The sequence below is a fragment of the Pteropus alecto genome, unplaced genomic scaffold, assembly GCF_000325575.1.
Source record: "Pteropus alecto unplaced genomic scaffold, ASM32557v1 scaffold98, whole genome shotgun sequence".
In the NCBI taxonomy this organism is placed as follows: domain Eukaryota; kingdom Metazoa; phylum Chordata; class Mammalia; order Chiroptera; family Pteropodidae; genus Pteropus; species Pteropus alecto.
Window position 1 is genome coordinate 21,542,548 of NW_006443570.1, and position 15,664 is coordinate 21,558,211.

The window sequence follows — 15,664 nt, forward strand, 5'->3', positions numbered from 1 at the left end:
GCAGTGATTGTACTAGACTAGTCTTTAACATTGGGGCTATGGGATCCTGAGAGGTGTATACTCTTGGTTCATGGCTGTTGCAAACATGGCCCCAGAATTAGAGCTGTGAAGATGACTGTGCTTAAAATCAAAGCAGATAGCTCCAAAAGTATGGGTGATTTCAAACTGTTTACTCAGAAGGAAAGACTATGGGGACAGGTTTCCTAATTCAACTTGCCCTTCCTATTCCATGATGTTCCCTTAGGCCTCCTAACTCTGACCACATTGTAAGAATGAGGCTATTAAAGTTTGCCCCTGAATCTCCCAAATCACGCAATAAATTCAAGGTACTTTCCCTATTAACAATACATGGTGGAACCGGCGCCTTGCTGAGTTAATTTTCCCTTCATTTCTCTAGTCTGTGACCTCTGTTCCTGTGTCAGAAAATTGAAATTAGGAAGTGATTCAGAAGCTAATGGCAGCCAGGAGAATTACAGCAGGGGCTTGAAGTAGGGCTTCTCAACCTTGGCACTGTTGACATTTTGAGCCAGATAATTTTTGTTGGGAAGGGGGCTGTCCCGGGCGTTGTAGAACATTTAATAGTGTCCCTACTCTCTACCTACTACATGCCAGTAACACCTGCTCTCCCCAATTGTGACAACCAAAAATGTTTCCAGACATTGCCAAATGTCCCCTGGGAAGCAAAATCACCCCCCAGTTGAGAAGCATTCAGTGCTAGGCACCATCTCTTCCTTCCTGACCAGCTGGCCTTCCCAGAGGCATGCCACTTTTGACACTAGGGCAGCAGATTGACAGTGCTTCACTGAGATCAAAGAAAAGGTGAGGAGCTGGTTCCTTGAGACATTGGAGGGAGAATTGGCAGGACTTAGCAGTAAATTAGCCATGGAACACAAAAGTATAGAGAAAATAAAAACAGCGACAAGTGTACAGCCATGCCACCCTGAACAAGCCCGATCCCGTCTGATCTCGGAAGCCAAGCGGGGTTGGGCCTGGTTAGTACTTAGATGGGAGACCACCTGGGAAGACTAGGTGCTGTAGGTGTAAAAAAAACAATGACAAGATTTTACCTACTTAACACTTTCTTCTTTTCACTTATTTTCCGGGTAACTTAAAGTACTAACTATTTGAAATGGTGAGCCTTTTCTTAATGGGTAGAGCTAGGGAGCTAAGTGTTTCCATTGAAACCTACATATACCAATTATTCTTACAACATCTTTCTAAAGTATTGAGTTTAGGTGCTGTAGAAATCACTCCCATTATGAAATACGTGGAAATGAACAGGGACCAGAACTTTGCCAGAATGCCTTGAGTAGAAGCTCAGGGCCTGTTTGCAGCTCAGGGCCATTTCAGGTACTTTAGAAACCGCCCTATACCTTGTACTCTATGTAGGTTCGAAGCTCTTGTTGGATCAGAACAGATATGCAGTCAGGCCCCTGGAACCTAAAGACGCCTGCCCAGAGCTTCCTGATCAGAGAGCAAGAGCTAGTGCCTGGTGAGTCAGAAGCTAGGACGCTCCTGGGTCAGTGTCAGGAGCTGCAGGAGCAAGCCGCCGGTGTCAGTTCTAGGTGGCCTCCTCAAGGCGTTCTGGCCTTTGATGTAAGCCAGTATGTGTGATGACTGCCTGCCCTTTAAAGAGAAACAGATTTATGATGGGAAGTTAACAAACGATGAAACAGAAAAAGAGGTTTGAGGAAAGGAACTGTTTGGTGGATGGGGTTCACTCAAGTCTTGAGTTCTTCCGTGAGAAGGGCCAGACTTGATACAGGCCTGCGGCTTGGGGTAGTGCCCCATGTGGCCCCTGCCTCGCTTCTGGAGTGATGGAAGCAGCCTTGGAAAGACCTTTTAACCCTGGCCCTGTGAAGAGCCAAAGATGTGGGCTTTTGTGTGCTCTGCACCTTTCACTTACTTGTAGTGATTTCTGAGATGAAAGGAGAGCATATTTTCCTCTCCGTCCTTACTGGATATTTTCTTTTTCTGCTCATTTACTCTTTTTACAAACGTGCTGGACTGTGAACCTGGCACAGGGCTTGTGTGGCACTGGGGCTGCCACAGTGGAAGGTCATGGTTTCTGCTATTGGAGGAGACTTGGCGTCCGTAGGGCTAAGAGAGAATTGTGATATGCGTAGCTGGATGGCATTGGGTACACTGAAGAGGGGCTCCTCACTGTCCCGGATGGAGAGAATCTGAGAGAGATGAGATTAGGGAGATCCCCAGAGATTCTCATCAAGCTTTGAAGAAAGAGGAGGAGTCAGGTAGACATGACAGGGAAGGGCAGTCGAGACAGGGAATAGCATATGCAAAGGACCAAGGTGTGGGGGGCAAGTTCAGGGGATGCCGAGATATAGTTGTGAATGAAGTATGAGATATATAGGTAGGCAGTTGGAAAGAGCCATAGGAACAAAAAGCCTTATATGGGATGAAGTCGGGCCTTCATCTTGAGGGCGTCAGAAGGATTTTAAACAGAAAGTGGTTTTAAACAGATGTTTTAGTAACATGACATAGGCTGCAGATGGCCGGTGGGTAGGAGATAGAGGTAAGTGGTGTCAAGAATGGAGGCAGGGAGATCACTCTGGAGCTGTTAAAGAGTCCAACTAGGAGATAATACATAGGAAGCCCCACAACATAACTCATGTCCTTCACTGCACCCCTCAAAATAAGCCTGATTCCTGTAACTCTGTAGATCTTTAATGACAAAGCGGAATCCTCATCCAGGACCTTCACTTACATTTCGACATGTACTGCATATCCTTTGCAAGTTAATAGACTGCTAATACATTTGTTTAGACTTTTGAATTTCAAGTTAAGCTATCTTTCTCATTAATCACAAATTTGGGATTTTCCAGAAAGCCAAACCACTGTTCTCTCAGGCTTTGAGAAAAAGCCATTAGTGTCTTCTTGTAGCTGCATAGTTTTGCTAAACTTTTCCTTCAACAAAGGGAGAGTATACTTTTATAGCTATGCAAACCCTACCCTGAACACAATTTAAGGGACTGGAAAGAATTCCCTGGAGAAGCCAGGGAACTTGCTGACCAAGCTGGCATCAGTTTTCTTTCCTGTAAAATGTTTCCACTCAAATGTTCTGACTCTAGCCTGAGGCTGGCACCAGCAGAGGGTTTGCAGCAAAGAAGTTTTGAATGTTGGCCTTGCCCTGACCCATGTTCAAATCATTTGTTTCACTAAGAATATATATATTTTGAGATAGCAAACTAGATTAGCTCACATCCAGCAATTTAATTGCTGATTCAGTTAAAGTCTTTACTTGATAGGGCCTGGCCTGAGGTGGAGTGACCTCTGAAGCTGCCAAGACTTTTCCTAAAAGAAGAGGACCTCCCCCTTTTTTTAATTATAAAAGCAGAACTGCATGTACGTGGTTTAAAATTTTTAAGATGTACTAAAGGATATAACAGGTATAACTCGATAACCATACATCCTCCTGGATTATGAATATATATAATATGTCTTTATACATTTATAATCATGTATACATATGTTTATGTAATGTTTTATTTACAAAAAAAAAAGAAAATTTAACTCTATATCTTATCTTTCCCTTTCAGAACATGCTGACCTGCATCAATCTTTGAAATACCAGCATGGTATTCCATCGAATGAATATAACATAATTTACTTACCCAGTCCTCTGTAAATACTCATCCCTCCCCTAGTATTTTTGCTCTTTCAAATAATGCTGTGACAAACATTCTTGCACTTACATTTTTGCACATGCATGCATATCTGTAGGATGAACTTCTAAGATTGGAATTGCTAGGCCAAAGGATATGTACATTGTCAACTTTGATAGATATTGCCAAGGTCTTTCATGTAGGGGACAGAGCCGGGGTTGCTTTATAGAAACTAATATCAAACTCCAGCTATTGACAACCAGCTTAAAATACTTTTTCTTCCCAGAAAATGTTGCTGCTTCCTAATCCAGAGGCTGTAAGCAAGTGCATTACAGACCATAAGGCAGTACTGACGACAAGCGTGAATAACAGTTGGCAAGATAGATGACCTCTAGGAACCTGGGTTTCTTGTCTAGTCATAGTGGGCAAGGTGATCTGTTTAGTCTTATTCATGATTTTACATAAACCCAGGTACGGTTCTAGTTCTGAGTCTCAGAAGCCTGGCTTCTGGGAGAGGTTTAACCAGGAGGCAAAATGCCAAAAATCAGCCTTTCCATGATCCTTGCCATTCACCGTCATTTAACAAAGTGAGAATGCTTGGGAGCATCTGGCCCTTCTCTGAGCTGGAGACAGCCTGAATAACTCCTGGGTCACCTACATTTTTCAGGAGATTTTATAGCAGTCACTTAATTCTGCATCATCCTCTTTGCTCCTTTAAGGCCAAATACATTCCTTAAGGAAGCCCTTTAATTAGAAGGGCCTCAGTGAGGGATGGGGTAATTATGGTTTCCATTACAATTAGCTTGGAAATGACCTCCGGGTAGAAGTCTGGTTAAAAAAAAAAATTCTCTGAGATGGTGGACCAGAGAATTGTCTGGAGAGGGAAGAAATGCAAGATGAGCTCTTCCAAAGCCTTATACTCATGTTGGTGTAACTCGCGTTTGTCAGGGAAAACAGCCTGAACAACAAAGGCAGCAGTTCATATGGCAGAGCCTGAGTTGTTCCATTTTATTTCCTTCACATAGCCAGCCTCTCTGACCTAATACCTTTGCAGCTGATGTCTTAGTTCCACCTTGCATGTGGACCAAGGACATGGATCGATCTAATTTAGCACTCCCCAACATTTTTGTACATTCAAGAACCAACAATTTTAAGAAGAACCATGGTTTAGATTTCCTGAAAAGATAATGGATTAAGACTTATTCTCTCTATTCTTAATCTTTTATCTTGGGAAATTTCAAACCTATAGAAAAGTTAAAAATAGAACAATGAATGCCCATCATATACCCCTCACCTATATTTACCAGTTGTAAACATTTTATTACATTAAGTTTCTTAAGTGATGCTGCTGCTGGTACTTCTGGTCCAGGGTGCTTATTTTTAAGAACCTCTGACTTAAATCTATACGTATGTATGAATGGTGGGTATATACTTTTTTCCTGAACCATTTAGAAATAGATTATATACATCATGATATTCCACTCCTAAACATCTCACTATGTATCTCCTAAGAACAAGGATGTTCTCATCATAATATCATTATCATATCCAAGAAATTTATCATTGATAATGAAGGGTATAGGTCAGTTGTCTTATAGAATTTTTCAGTCTGAATTTGTCTAATTGTCACCTCATGACTAAATTAAATCAGACATTTTTGTCAAGAATACCACAAAGGTGATGTATACTTTCTATTGTATTTCACCAGGAGGCAAGTAATAATTTTGTTCCATTATCAATGTCTTTGTTTGGGCTGTTATAACAAAAATACCATAAACTGGGTGGCTTAAATAGCAAACATTTATTTCTCACAGTTCTGGAGGTTGAGAAGTCCTAAATCAAAGCACTGGAAGATTCAGTCTGGAGAGAGCCCACTTCCTGATTCATAAATGGCTGTCTTCTTGCCTAGTCATCATATGACCTTAAAAGGACAGGGACTTCTTTGGTGTCTCTTTTATAAGGGCACTAATCCCATTGATGTGGGTTCCACTCTTACGACCTACTCACCTCATAAAGGCCCTTTCTCCTAATACTATCACATAAGGGTTAGCATTCAGCATATGAATTTGGGGGAGGGGGAGATGGACACAAACATTTAAGTAAGTTTGGTTAAGGTAAAATCTGCCAGATTTCTCTTATAAAGGCCTTTTTTATTTTTTATTTTGTAATTAATGAGCAATAAGTGGCATGGTGCTTAGGACCACAGGAGTGTTCTGTCCCCAATAACTTGTCACCCAGTGTCTTTAGCATCTATTCGTATACTGACAGTCCTTACCTGAATCTGTTTTTACATTGGTCATTGAAGAATATTGATTTTTAAATTCTGTCATTCCTTCTACATTTATTAACTTGCATTCTTTTATGAAGAAGAAACCCTTGTGCCCCTTGCCTTTTAGTATCACTTCAGACTCATGGATCTTTTTTTTTTTTTTTTTTGGTAATTGATTGCTATAGTCCACTAAATTCATTATTCTTTTTAGTGCTCCACTTATCCCAAACTTGGTAAATGGGAACCTTTTCAAGATGGCTCTTAGGTCCTTTTATCGTGTCTTCAACATTTTTTGGCTATTTCTTTGCTTTTCTGACGCAGTAAGATGTTCAGGCTCAACTTGTCCTTTCCCTGCCATGGTCTCTTAAGAAACCCTGCTTCCTTTTGGTGGAGAAATGGCATTTAGAAACCAAGATCTGGGCATAAAGCGCGCTCATTGCTAGGACTGTCACCGCTTCCAGACACTTTCAGTGGAAAGAACTAAGAAATTTAAAACCTGGAGGTCATAGTGATACGTTCAGTTTACATCACAGGGCACTTCCTTCCTTTCCCCATCACATGTTTGTTTCCCTGTTGTCTTAGTGAGAACCTTGCTTACAGATTTACAACACCAATATGGCTAACAATAAATGTACTAAGTAAAGTTCAGGATTTCTTTTCAGTTCTCTTTGTCTTTTGACTATATCCAGGAAAAGGTAAACAGCCAGAGAACTGTATCCAAAAGTCACTTGAATGACTTCACTTTCTTGTGCAGATAATGTAATAATTATTATATATAGCTAGGTTCATATGTTTCTGTTCACATTAAACTTCAGGATTTGCTTTTTCTCTCATGCTTATTACTTAATTTTATTCTTTTAATATGTAAAATATTTACGTGGTCCAAAAGTCAAAACTGTATCAAACAATTTACTAAGAGAAGTCTCACTTCTGCCAGAAGTTACCGTCTTCATTAGTTTCTGATTTGTCCTTTCTGTTTTCTTTATTGTGAAAGTAACCAAAACCTGTCTGTATTAGGACCCATTCTTTATGCACATACAGGAATGATCTGAGGTGCTGGTTCTCAGGGTCAGCCATGACCAGAGGAAACACATTAGAAACAGAGTGAAATGTGGCATTTCTTATCTCTTCTTGCTATATTAATTTGCTTAGTTTTGTCTGTTGCTTCGTAATCTGTGCAAAAGGCAAAGCACTGTGTGGGAGGATAATAAACAGGTGACTGGGAGGACCGGAGGTTCAGGCCTTTCAAACAAAATGAAGTCTTGAGTTTGGTCTTGATAGTCCATTTAATTGCTTTTGATGGGAGTAGAACTGACTTCGGTATCCCCAGAGCTGATCTGGGATCCATGAAACAGATTCTGACTAAGCAGATAAGTTGTCTCTCTGGCGGGCCTTTGAGTGCAGCTGTTGTTTTGTGCTTGAGTAATTTGGGTTTCCCTTTCTGTTTCATATAATATCTAGTTTTAATCCCCTCCTGCATAAGAGTTGCAAGGAACAAACTTTTTCTTCGGAATAAACATCTTGGGGAAGTTAACTTTTCACATTTGTCGTTGTTGTTCTTGACATTCAGGAGCTTTTATAAGTAATTAAAACTAGGAGAAAACCCAAACCAAAAATTCCCTTAAACTCCAAATGACCTCAGTAGGAATCTCTTCTAATATTTCTGGTCTTAACTCCTTCGGTGAGTTTAGGGAGTGACTCTTTATCCCACTTCCAAATGACAACTTTGAACTATTGGTGAATTTGGATAAACACCTCTAATAGATTCCATTAAATATGATTTTGGGGTCAGACTGAGAAGAGTTAATCTTAAAATTATAGCTGGACAGGAAACTGGATCTAACAGTATTTCCTGGAATGACTTGTTCCTTTTCTTGAGTGGTGAATGTTCTCAGTAAGGAAACTCTCCCCAGCAGTGGAGGTGGGATGGCCTTTGAACAAGATCCTTCCGATATTAAATCATTTTGTCAATTCTTCCTTGGAGGATGAAGTCCATTTTGATCATGTCAAGGTGCTCAGAGTAGAGTTAATAAACTCTGAAAATTGATCACTGCCTGCTCTTGGCTAAATGTGGGATAGAAAAGGAAGCATGAGGTTTCACTGATATTTCCCGTATCTCGATCATTGCACTTATCGTGGTTTTGTCAGGTTACAATACCAGTTATATTACCATTTACTTAATATTTTTCTTTAAATATACTCGCTTTTGAAATTTAGATTTATATCATTAAAAGGGAGATGAGCAAGCATTTGAGAAATGTTGGTTATTCATTGACATCAAACTAAGACTTTTCCTCTAAAGTCATTGGAAGGATCAGAAGAAAATTGAAAAAGGAATAACATTCAATCAGTATTTGATTCAATGTTATTTAGTGGGGAATACTTGCACCACCTGGATAATAATCCCCATCAGGTATAGAAAAGGAATTCCACTTAGAGAAACATTACCCAATGCCATATTTTGACTTTTCTTGTGGTATTTGGGAAGATAATAACCAGTGAGCTTTTATGCTTAACTTTTTAGAATGTCCTTTAATATTAGGGGTTTCACAGTAGTTTGACATATATTTTAAAAAACCTTATTTCAGATCAAGACACTGAAGTTTCCTCTAGAAACGGGGAATATGCATCATTTTCTAATCCATGTTCAAAAAGGATTTAAGTAGACTTATAAGGAAGCGTAAAATGTGGTGAACTCTCTGTGATGCTAACTAGAGGATAAAATAAATGTAAGGTGAGGCAAAATAAGATAAACAAGGAAATAAAATGTATAAGAAATAAGAAAAATAAGGAAGGGGAGGACAAAATAAAATTGCTATGAGACTAAAAATGCATATTGTGGTAACCCATGCTACATGGGAACATAAAATTTTGTATGAGCTCCCTAACAGCCAGTGAGAAAAGGGAAACTGTTCCTCAGTCCCCCATGTCTATAAGATAAAGTAAAACCAACTACTTAAGGAAAACATGAGCATTTCTTCCAGGAACCCTCAAGAAGAATTTGTATGATCTGTTGAGTGACGCCTTCAACGATATCTTATTACAAGCGTATAATTTTTTAAAGATAATCATTGATAGACTCTGATGGCACTCCACCAAAGAACTTTAGTGAAACTGCTTCTGGGGGTGGTCAGTATGAAGTTTAGCTCCCTGCTGCTCTGCCTTAAAGTAAGCACATGTTTTAGATTATCTGGAAGAGTATTCTTCAAGCATTCCTCCCTGAATGTGGTTTCTTCGCTCACTCATGAGAATGACAGTGAGTTTAATATTGTACATCCTGGATTTGCCTGGACCGTAGGTGAAGTGAAGGTAGGCTGCCACCCTCTTGTGGATGTCAAGGAGCCCACGGCCAGCATGTAGGGGCAAGCTGGGCTCCACAGATTCTTGCTCGTCCCCTTTTCTCACCATTGCCTCCATTGGCACAGGACCTAAGGAGTTTAAGGTAGCAGGATTCTTACTGGGATTGAAGTTGCTGATTAAACTACATCATGCTTTTTCCATTCCCCATTTCAAGTCTCTGGTTATTTCAGAACAGGCTGGAAGGCCATCTCACTCTGGGCTTCACCCAGGGAAGACTGCTGTGGGAGGGCCAGAACTCTCAGAAACTCATTTGAATCTGCTCCAGTACACAGATAGATGGGGCAGTGACTGAGTTCCCAAGTCCCACTCAATATAGTGGAACTGAACAAAGTTTAAAATGCTAAAAGCAGTCAGTGGGCTTGGCCAAGAAAGAAAACCTTCAACAGATCCCTTACAGACTACCTAGCTTTGATCCTGATTCCTGGTGAACTCTCTGTGATGGTAACTAAAGGAAACAGCTTGTCATATGGGATTGTTACTTAATTTACAAGTCAGCTAAAAGCTGGGAAGTGGAAGCATTTACCAAAAATAACAACTTTAGCTTTAGAACATTGGTGTTTAGCCCTTCTGGTAATAGTTAAGTTGTTCATTTGAAATGATAAACTTGCATCATAGATGGTAAAAGAGGACCCATTTGTACTTTTTGTTCTCGGGAGGCATATGCCCAGATCATCCAAAGGTGAGTTCAGTTATTGGATCATTAGAAACAAGTTACAAAGAGGAGAGGCCAGAATGGAAACCTGTTTTAATTGGTTTGCTTCCTTTGCCAGTGCTGGGTCAGTTTCACTTTACTGTGGATGATAATACTGGGGGCTTTGCAGACTAAATAGCTAGAGTCTACCTTGGTCCAGGTGAACTTGGCCATCCAGATTCAAGGCACGCTGTCATGGAAATAGGAGTTTCCAGTGAGACAAATACTTAGCAAGATCAGTATAGCCATATTTTAAGACCTGGTAGGTTCCTGGCCTAGAGCATGATCTGCAATGACTTAAGATTCTTCTCCTACCAGAGCACGTCCATTCAGAATCCCAGAGGCAAAGGCTTCAATGAGAAAGCTTTTCCGAGGGGTTTAATGTTTGTTTTGTGCTTGCAAAAGCCTTAACTGTAGAATGCTCATCTCCTCTTTCATAGGATTTTAGGCCTTTTTCTTTCTTAGCCATCATGGAAAAGAATTTTGGCGGATGCAAGGCTAGATTGGGCCCCTTATCTCCATCTCCCCTAGGGGACTGCTGTTGAATTGCCTGTGTCACATGACAGGAATCATTTTCTGCTGGTTTTGATTGAGTTCTCTGGCACACTGGATGGGATTTGTTGTAGCACATACATTCCCCTGCCAAGGTACACAGAGTCTTTAGACCTAAAGGCTTGTTTTATGATTTCCCCCCAGCTATACTTAATTTATTCTACATATCCCATGGCAGAGCTAAACATTTGTGGGTATTTAGCTGCCAGAAACTGGTGGTAGATCAGATGGGGCCATGCCTCTACTTGTTGAAGAGTAGGAGGATTGCTTCCTTCTGGGGCGTATTTTTAGAGAGAGTCGTACTAATTAAAAGAAAATTTTTCAACAAACATTCATGAATAGAACTTATGGGATAAGTCAGTCCTAAGGTAGCAGTCAAGTTTTTATTAGCTTTAGAGAAAGTATTTTGGATTGGGTGGAAGGAAAGTGGTCCCTTCCTTGTGCTTGTAACCCTGGGCATGGCTTTCCTGGATCTCCTTATGGCACTTTGGGGCCCAGGAAATTCAAAGGCTGAGAAGAGCAGGGGAAACTGAAGGCTTTCAGCCTCTCTTATTACTATATGTCAGTATATGAAAAAATTACATCTTTTAAAACTCCACTCAGGTGAGCAGATGGGATCATTTAAAATCCCTTTAACTGACAAATCTCAGCAACAGAATTTCCTCTTCCCAGGACCTGCTGTGACTTGGACTTTCAAGTACCTGAAAAAGCTTTGTAAGAAGAGTGAGGTATGGTGGGAAACGCGAATTAGAAATAGCTATTCTAGATTTGTTCATTTAAACAAATATCATTTAAACAAAGATGCCGACTTTGTGCCAGGCACTTGCTGGAAGATAGGGCTACAATGGTGCGCAGAGTAATAGCCCTGCCCTCACGGAGTGCTCTAGGCCAGTGGGCAAGACAGATGTTATTCAGTAAGCCACACAAATATATAATGAAAATCATGAGCAGGGCTATGAAGTAAGAGCACCGAGGCTTGAACATATAATGGATTCCTGAACTAGACTTGGGGGTAGGCAGACACGCCTTTCCTGAAGAAGTGGTATTTGATCTAGATCTGCAGGATGAGTAAGAAATAACTGGGAATGGGGAAGAGTAGTATAGGCAGAGGGACACTATGCACAAAAGAGCATGTATAACTCAAATGTCAATAGACATAAGAATTACCTGGGAACTTTCTTAAAATTTACATTTTTGCATCTCAAGTCAGATTCAATGGGTCAGAGGTGGGACCCAGAAATCTCTGTCACCCCAGGGGTTTCTGATGCAGGTCTTCTTAGGGAAATATGGCATTAACCATGTTGGTGAAGCTCTTTCCTTCCAATTTGCAATTTTTGCTAGTGAGAACTCCAGGCCTCCTTCATAAAAGTGGATGTAGTGGGTTTGGCATAAGTATAACCCCAACTATTTCGGGGGACCTTGCCAACTTCCTGGTCATGGTGAGTTTTATAAGTTTCCCTGATGGAGACACCACTGGCACTGGCCCAGGCAGGTTCTCACTGATGGGGTTTGTGCAGAGGAGTCATCATGATGCCCCCAGATGGCAAGAGACGGGAGACTGAGCCAGCAGGGTTTCCTCTTTGGCAAAGAGCATGCAGGGGTAAGCTGGGCCCCACTAGATTCTCATCCTCCTTTCTTACCACTGCCTTCATTGGCTCAGGACCTAAGGAATTTAAGGTGGCATGACTGTTACTGGGATTGGAGCCGCTGTTTAAACTACATCATGCTTTTTCCATTCTCCATTTCAAGTCTCTGGTTATATCGGAGAAAGTCTTGAGGTATGCTCCTTCTCTAAACCTCTGGAACACGCGCTAATCTCCTTTGCAATAGAAAAAGCAGACCTCAGAGCCTTCTGCAGGCAACCGGAGCTAGGTCAAATTTAATAATTATTGGTGTTCTTTTTATTTTGACACACCCTCTATTTATGGTAAGTGGTACTGGTTTTCCATTTATAATAGCGATGTAAAATTTCCTTTTCAAATAAATTCGCTTTTAAAAAAAGTTTATTTAAAGCAAAATAAGTAAGAGAGTTAGGGGACACAAATTGTCAATGACGTATGTGAATGACTGTTTCGGGGAAATATGGGCACTAGAAGGAGCCATCTGGATTTTCTATCTTGTTTAATCCTCATAGCAACCCTGTGAGGCAAGAACGGTAATTTTCCCGTTTCCAGCAGAAGTAACTTTGTAAGAGATGGGAAGTAACTCACACAGAGTGGCCTTTGCCACTCTGCTTGCTCAGCCTGCTCTTGGCTGTGACGAGAGGACATTGTGAACCACATACTCTCCTGTGACCCCTCCCCTTCCCTGCTTGCTCTGCTTCCAGCTTTCTGGACATTTTCCCTTTCTGTCTGCAGCCTGGAGCTGCTCTTGAGGAGCAGGCAGGGCTCACCTCACTCTTTGTCCTGGCCTTCTTTGTTGCAGTCTGGAGAAACTTGGGTCTTAACTGTTGCAAAGAACAGAGCTTGAGGACACTGAAATCCAGTTTTTTGCTTCTTTGACACAGATTATTCTATGGGTGGTCTGGAGCCCAGTCTGAAACTCGTTGTCATTTAACAGTTTGGTCCTGGTAAAGGTTGATGTGCTTATTGTGCTCTTGAAAACGGTCAGCGTGTCCCAGAAAGTCTGTGCTCCTTTTGGAGAATCTATTTGCATGTGGTTTCTGTTCAGAAGGCCTCAGCAGTTTAAGTTTCCTAAGCAAGTGATTAGTGGCATAGTCAAAGTCTGATTCACTGGGACATTTCTGTTCTGGAGGAGAAAGTTTGTCCAGTTCCAACCTCAGAAACTTTACACTCTCTGCCCGTTTTGGTTCTGTGGCACCAGAGGCTTCTGGAAGCAGCCCACAAGAAGTTGCTGGCACACCTGGCCTCAGAGTGTCTACAAAGGGCAGCCTCTTACTGAGCTGTCTTGGAAAACTAAAGTTGTTGGAGACGTGCTGCGTCTGTTTCTGAATGCCATGCATGTTATTATGCCTTGAGAATGTGCTGTTAAAAAGTGGCCATTCATCTTGTCTGTAGAAGAAACCTCAGACTTTCATCTCTCCTGGCTCAGCTCAGGGCAGCATCTCCTGGAGCCAGGAGAATGTAAAACTTTCCCCTTCTTGGGACTCAGAGAAAAGGAGGGCTTTTCTCTGCAAGTTTGTGACAGTTTATTCACGGCCACCTTCCCTTTGTCTCACAAGTTGTAGAAGCAGGCTGATTTTTCTCATATCTGCATATAGTATTTTAGGCTCACATTTAAATACTGTACTTTAAAGGTTGGTGGCTGGTAGTAGAGAGCAAAGAGGTGCTGGTACTACTTTACCCTGTCATCTTAGGTGAGTCATCTTGCTCCCATTCCTACATCCATAGCACATGGACAGTTTTCCTCCCCAGGGGCCCAAGAGCCCATGGGGACAATAGAAGAAGAATATATGAGAAAGGGGTTTGAAAGGGTTAAGAGCATAATGTAGTTTGCTTCCCCTTCGCTGATGTTTTAAGCAGTGAGGATTTCATGGTACACATGGACATTCCACACACACATATCTACACATCTGTCTTAGTTAGGAGTTGTTTACAAAGAGCAGAAATTCATTCAAGCTGGCATAAATACATAGAGTTCGGCTCGCAGAATATGATTGTTAATCACACGGCATCCAGATACAAGAAGTCGAGTTCCACTGGGATACAACAGGACCAGAATGGGGTTTCAGAAAAAGGTCCCTCTCACCTTCCTTGGCAGCTGCACAGTTTCTCTCATTTGCTTCTCTGTTCTCTGACTCTTAGGTGTCTGTCTGCCTCACTGTCCCTTTTCTTTCAGCTTTGTTTCTCTGCTTGTCCCTGAGCCAGCATGGCTACGCCTGCCTCTACTTGACATGAGTTTTTGTCCCTACCTCTACCATTGTCTGAATAATGCTTCTCCATCTTTTTCACATCCCTGCCACACTTAGAAAATGATCATTGTTTGTCTTATGGGATAAAGAGACAAGGCAGCTTGCTACCAGACACCAAGGACGAGTCTGGGAGGATCAATATGGCACCCTCCCTCAACTATTTGTAGCGCACTGGTTGGGGAGCTCTGACTTCACTGACTCTATCTTTGTACCCAATTTCTAAATTCTCAGGAGAGAGTGTGATTGGTGTCAAATCAAGTGTCCATACCTCCAACAGTCGTCTGTGACCTGACACTGGAACCCATGGAACAAACATACCCCCAGGCTCACCACTGTGGGGCTGGGGATGAGTGGGACAAGGACTGGCACCTCAGGTGCAGTGTCCAAATAGCAAGTAGGTTCTGGAACTAATCAGCCTCCTTTCCCCCCTTGAAGGCAAGGACATTTGTCCTTAATTTCTATATCCACACACTATCTGACACAAATTCTTGGCAGATTAGAGGTCTAATAAATGTCTATTGATGAATAAACAACTAGGCTTGTGCATGGTGTAGACCCGATGTTCTTCCAAGCAGCATCTCGAAGTGTGACAATTGACCTATCTAGAAAACCCAGTCATCTCCCCACCCCCTACATCATGTCCTTAGACGCTGCTTCACCCCTTTTCTCTAGCACATCTAGCAACCGGGATCATTCACGCTGTTTTCCTTTTTCTTGTTGCCGTCTGTAGTCTCACAGTGAGAGCAGTTAACCAGCGAGGCGGGCCGCCTAAGTTTTTTCTCTGTTATGAGGCATTTGGAACCAATTGTGTGGTGGCCCCTTTAAGTTAGCTGTTTAGAAGTAAAACAACACAACACTGATACTGCATTGTAAAAATGGCTTTCCGCCCAATGTCTTGGACTTTTGTGTTTCTGTGGAAACACCCACATAAATTTCCTGCTGGATTTTTTTCTTAATAGCTGGGCATTAACCTGGCAAATACTACTACAGTATTTTTTAAACTCTGCTGATGTTAAGCTAACAGCGGCACTACCTTTTGGAAATAAGAAATCAGCATTCGGTAATTGGGAATAAACTGTTGGTGGCTGACATCCCGTTGAGAGTGACAATAGACCACAGAGAACTTCTGCTTAATTAATAGTTTCATCTTGGATCCTTCACTCAGCCTGTTTTATAACAGCTTTATTTGGCAGAAAGAGAGATGTGAATTGATGTTTCTTTGTAAGGATAGAGGAATGTAGTACTTTATTCTGTATTTACTCCCATATTTATTTCTATATTGGGTATGTAGCTGTTTT

At 41.5% G+C, this 15,664-nt stretch overlaps 1 protein-coding gene and 1 pseudogene across 5 annotated transcripts in view; both read left to right on the forward strand.

Annotated features, from left to right (window-relative positions):
• NXN (nucleoredoxin) overlaps positions 1-15,664 on the forward strand; it is a 140,718-nt gene that overhangs the window by 82,784 nt on the left and 42,270 nt on the right. The window lies entirely within an intron of this gene.
• LOC112473391 lies at positions 923-1,041 on the forward strand (annotated as a pseudogene).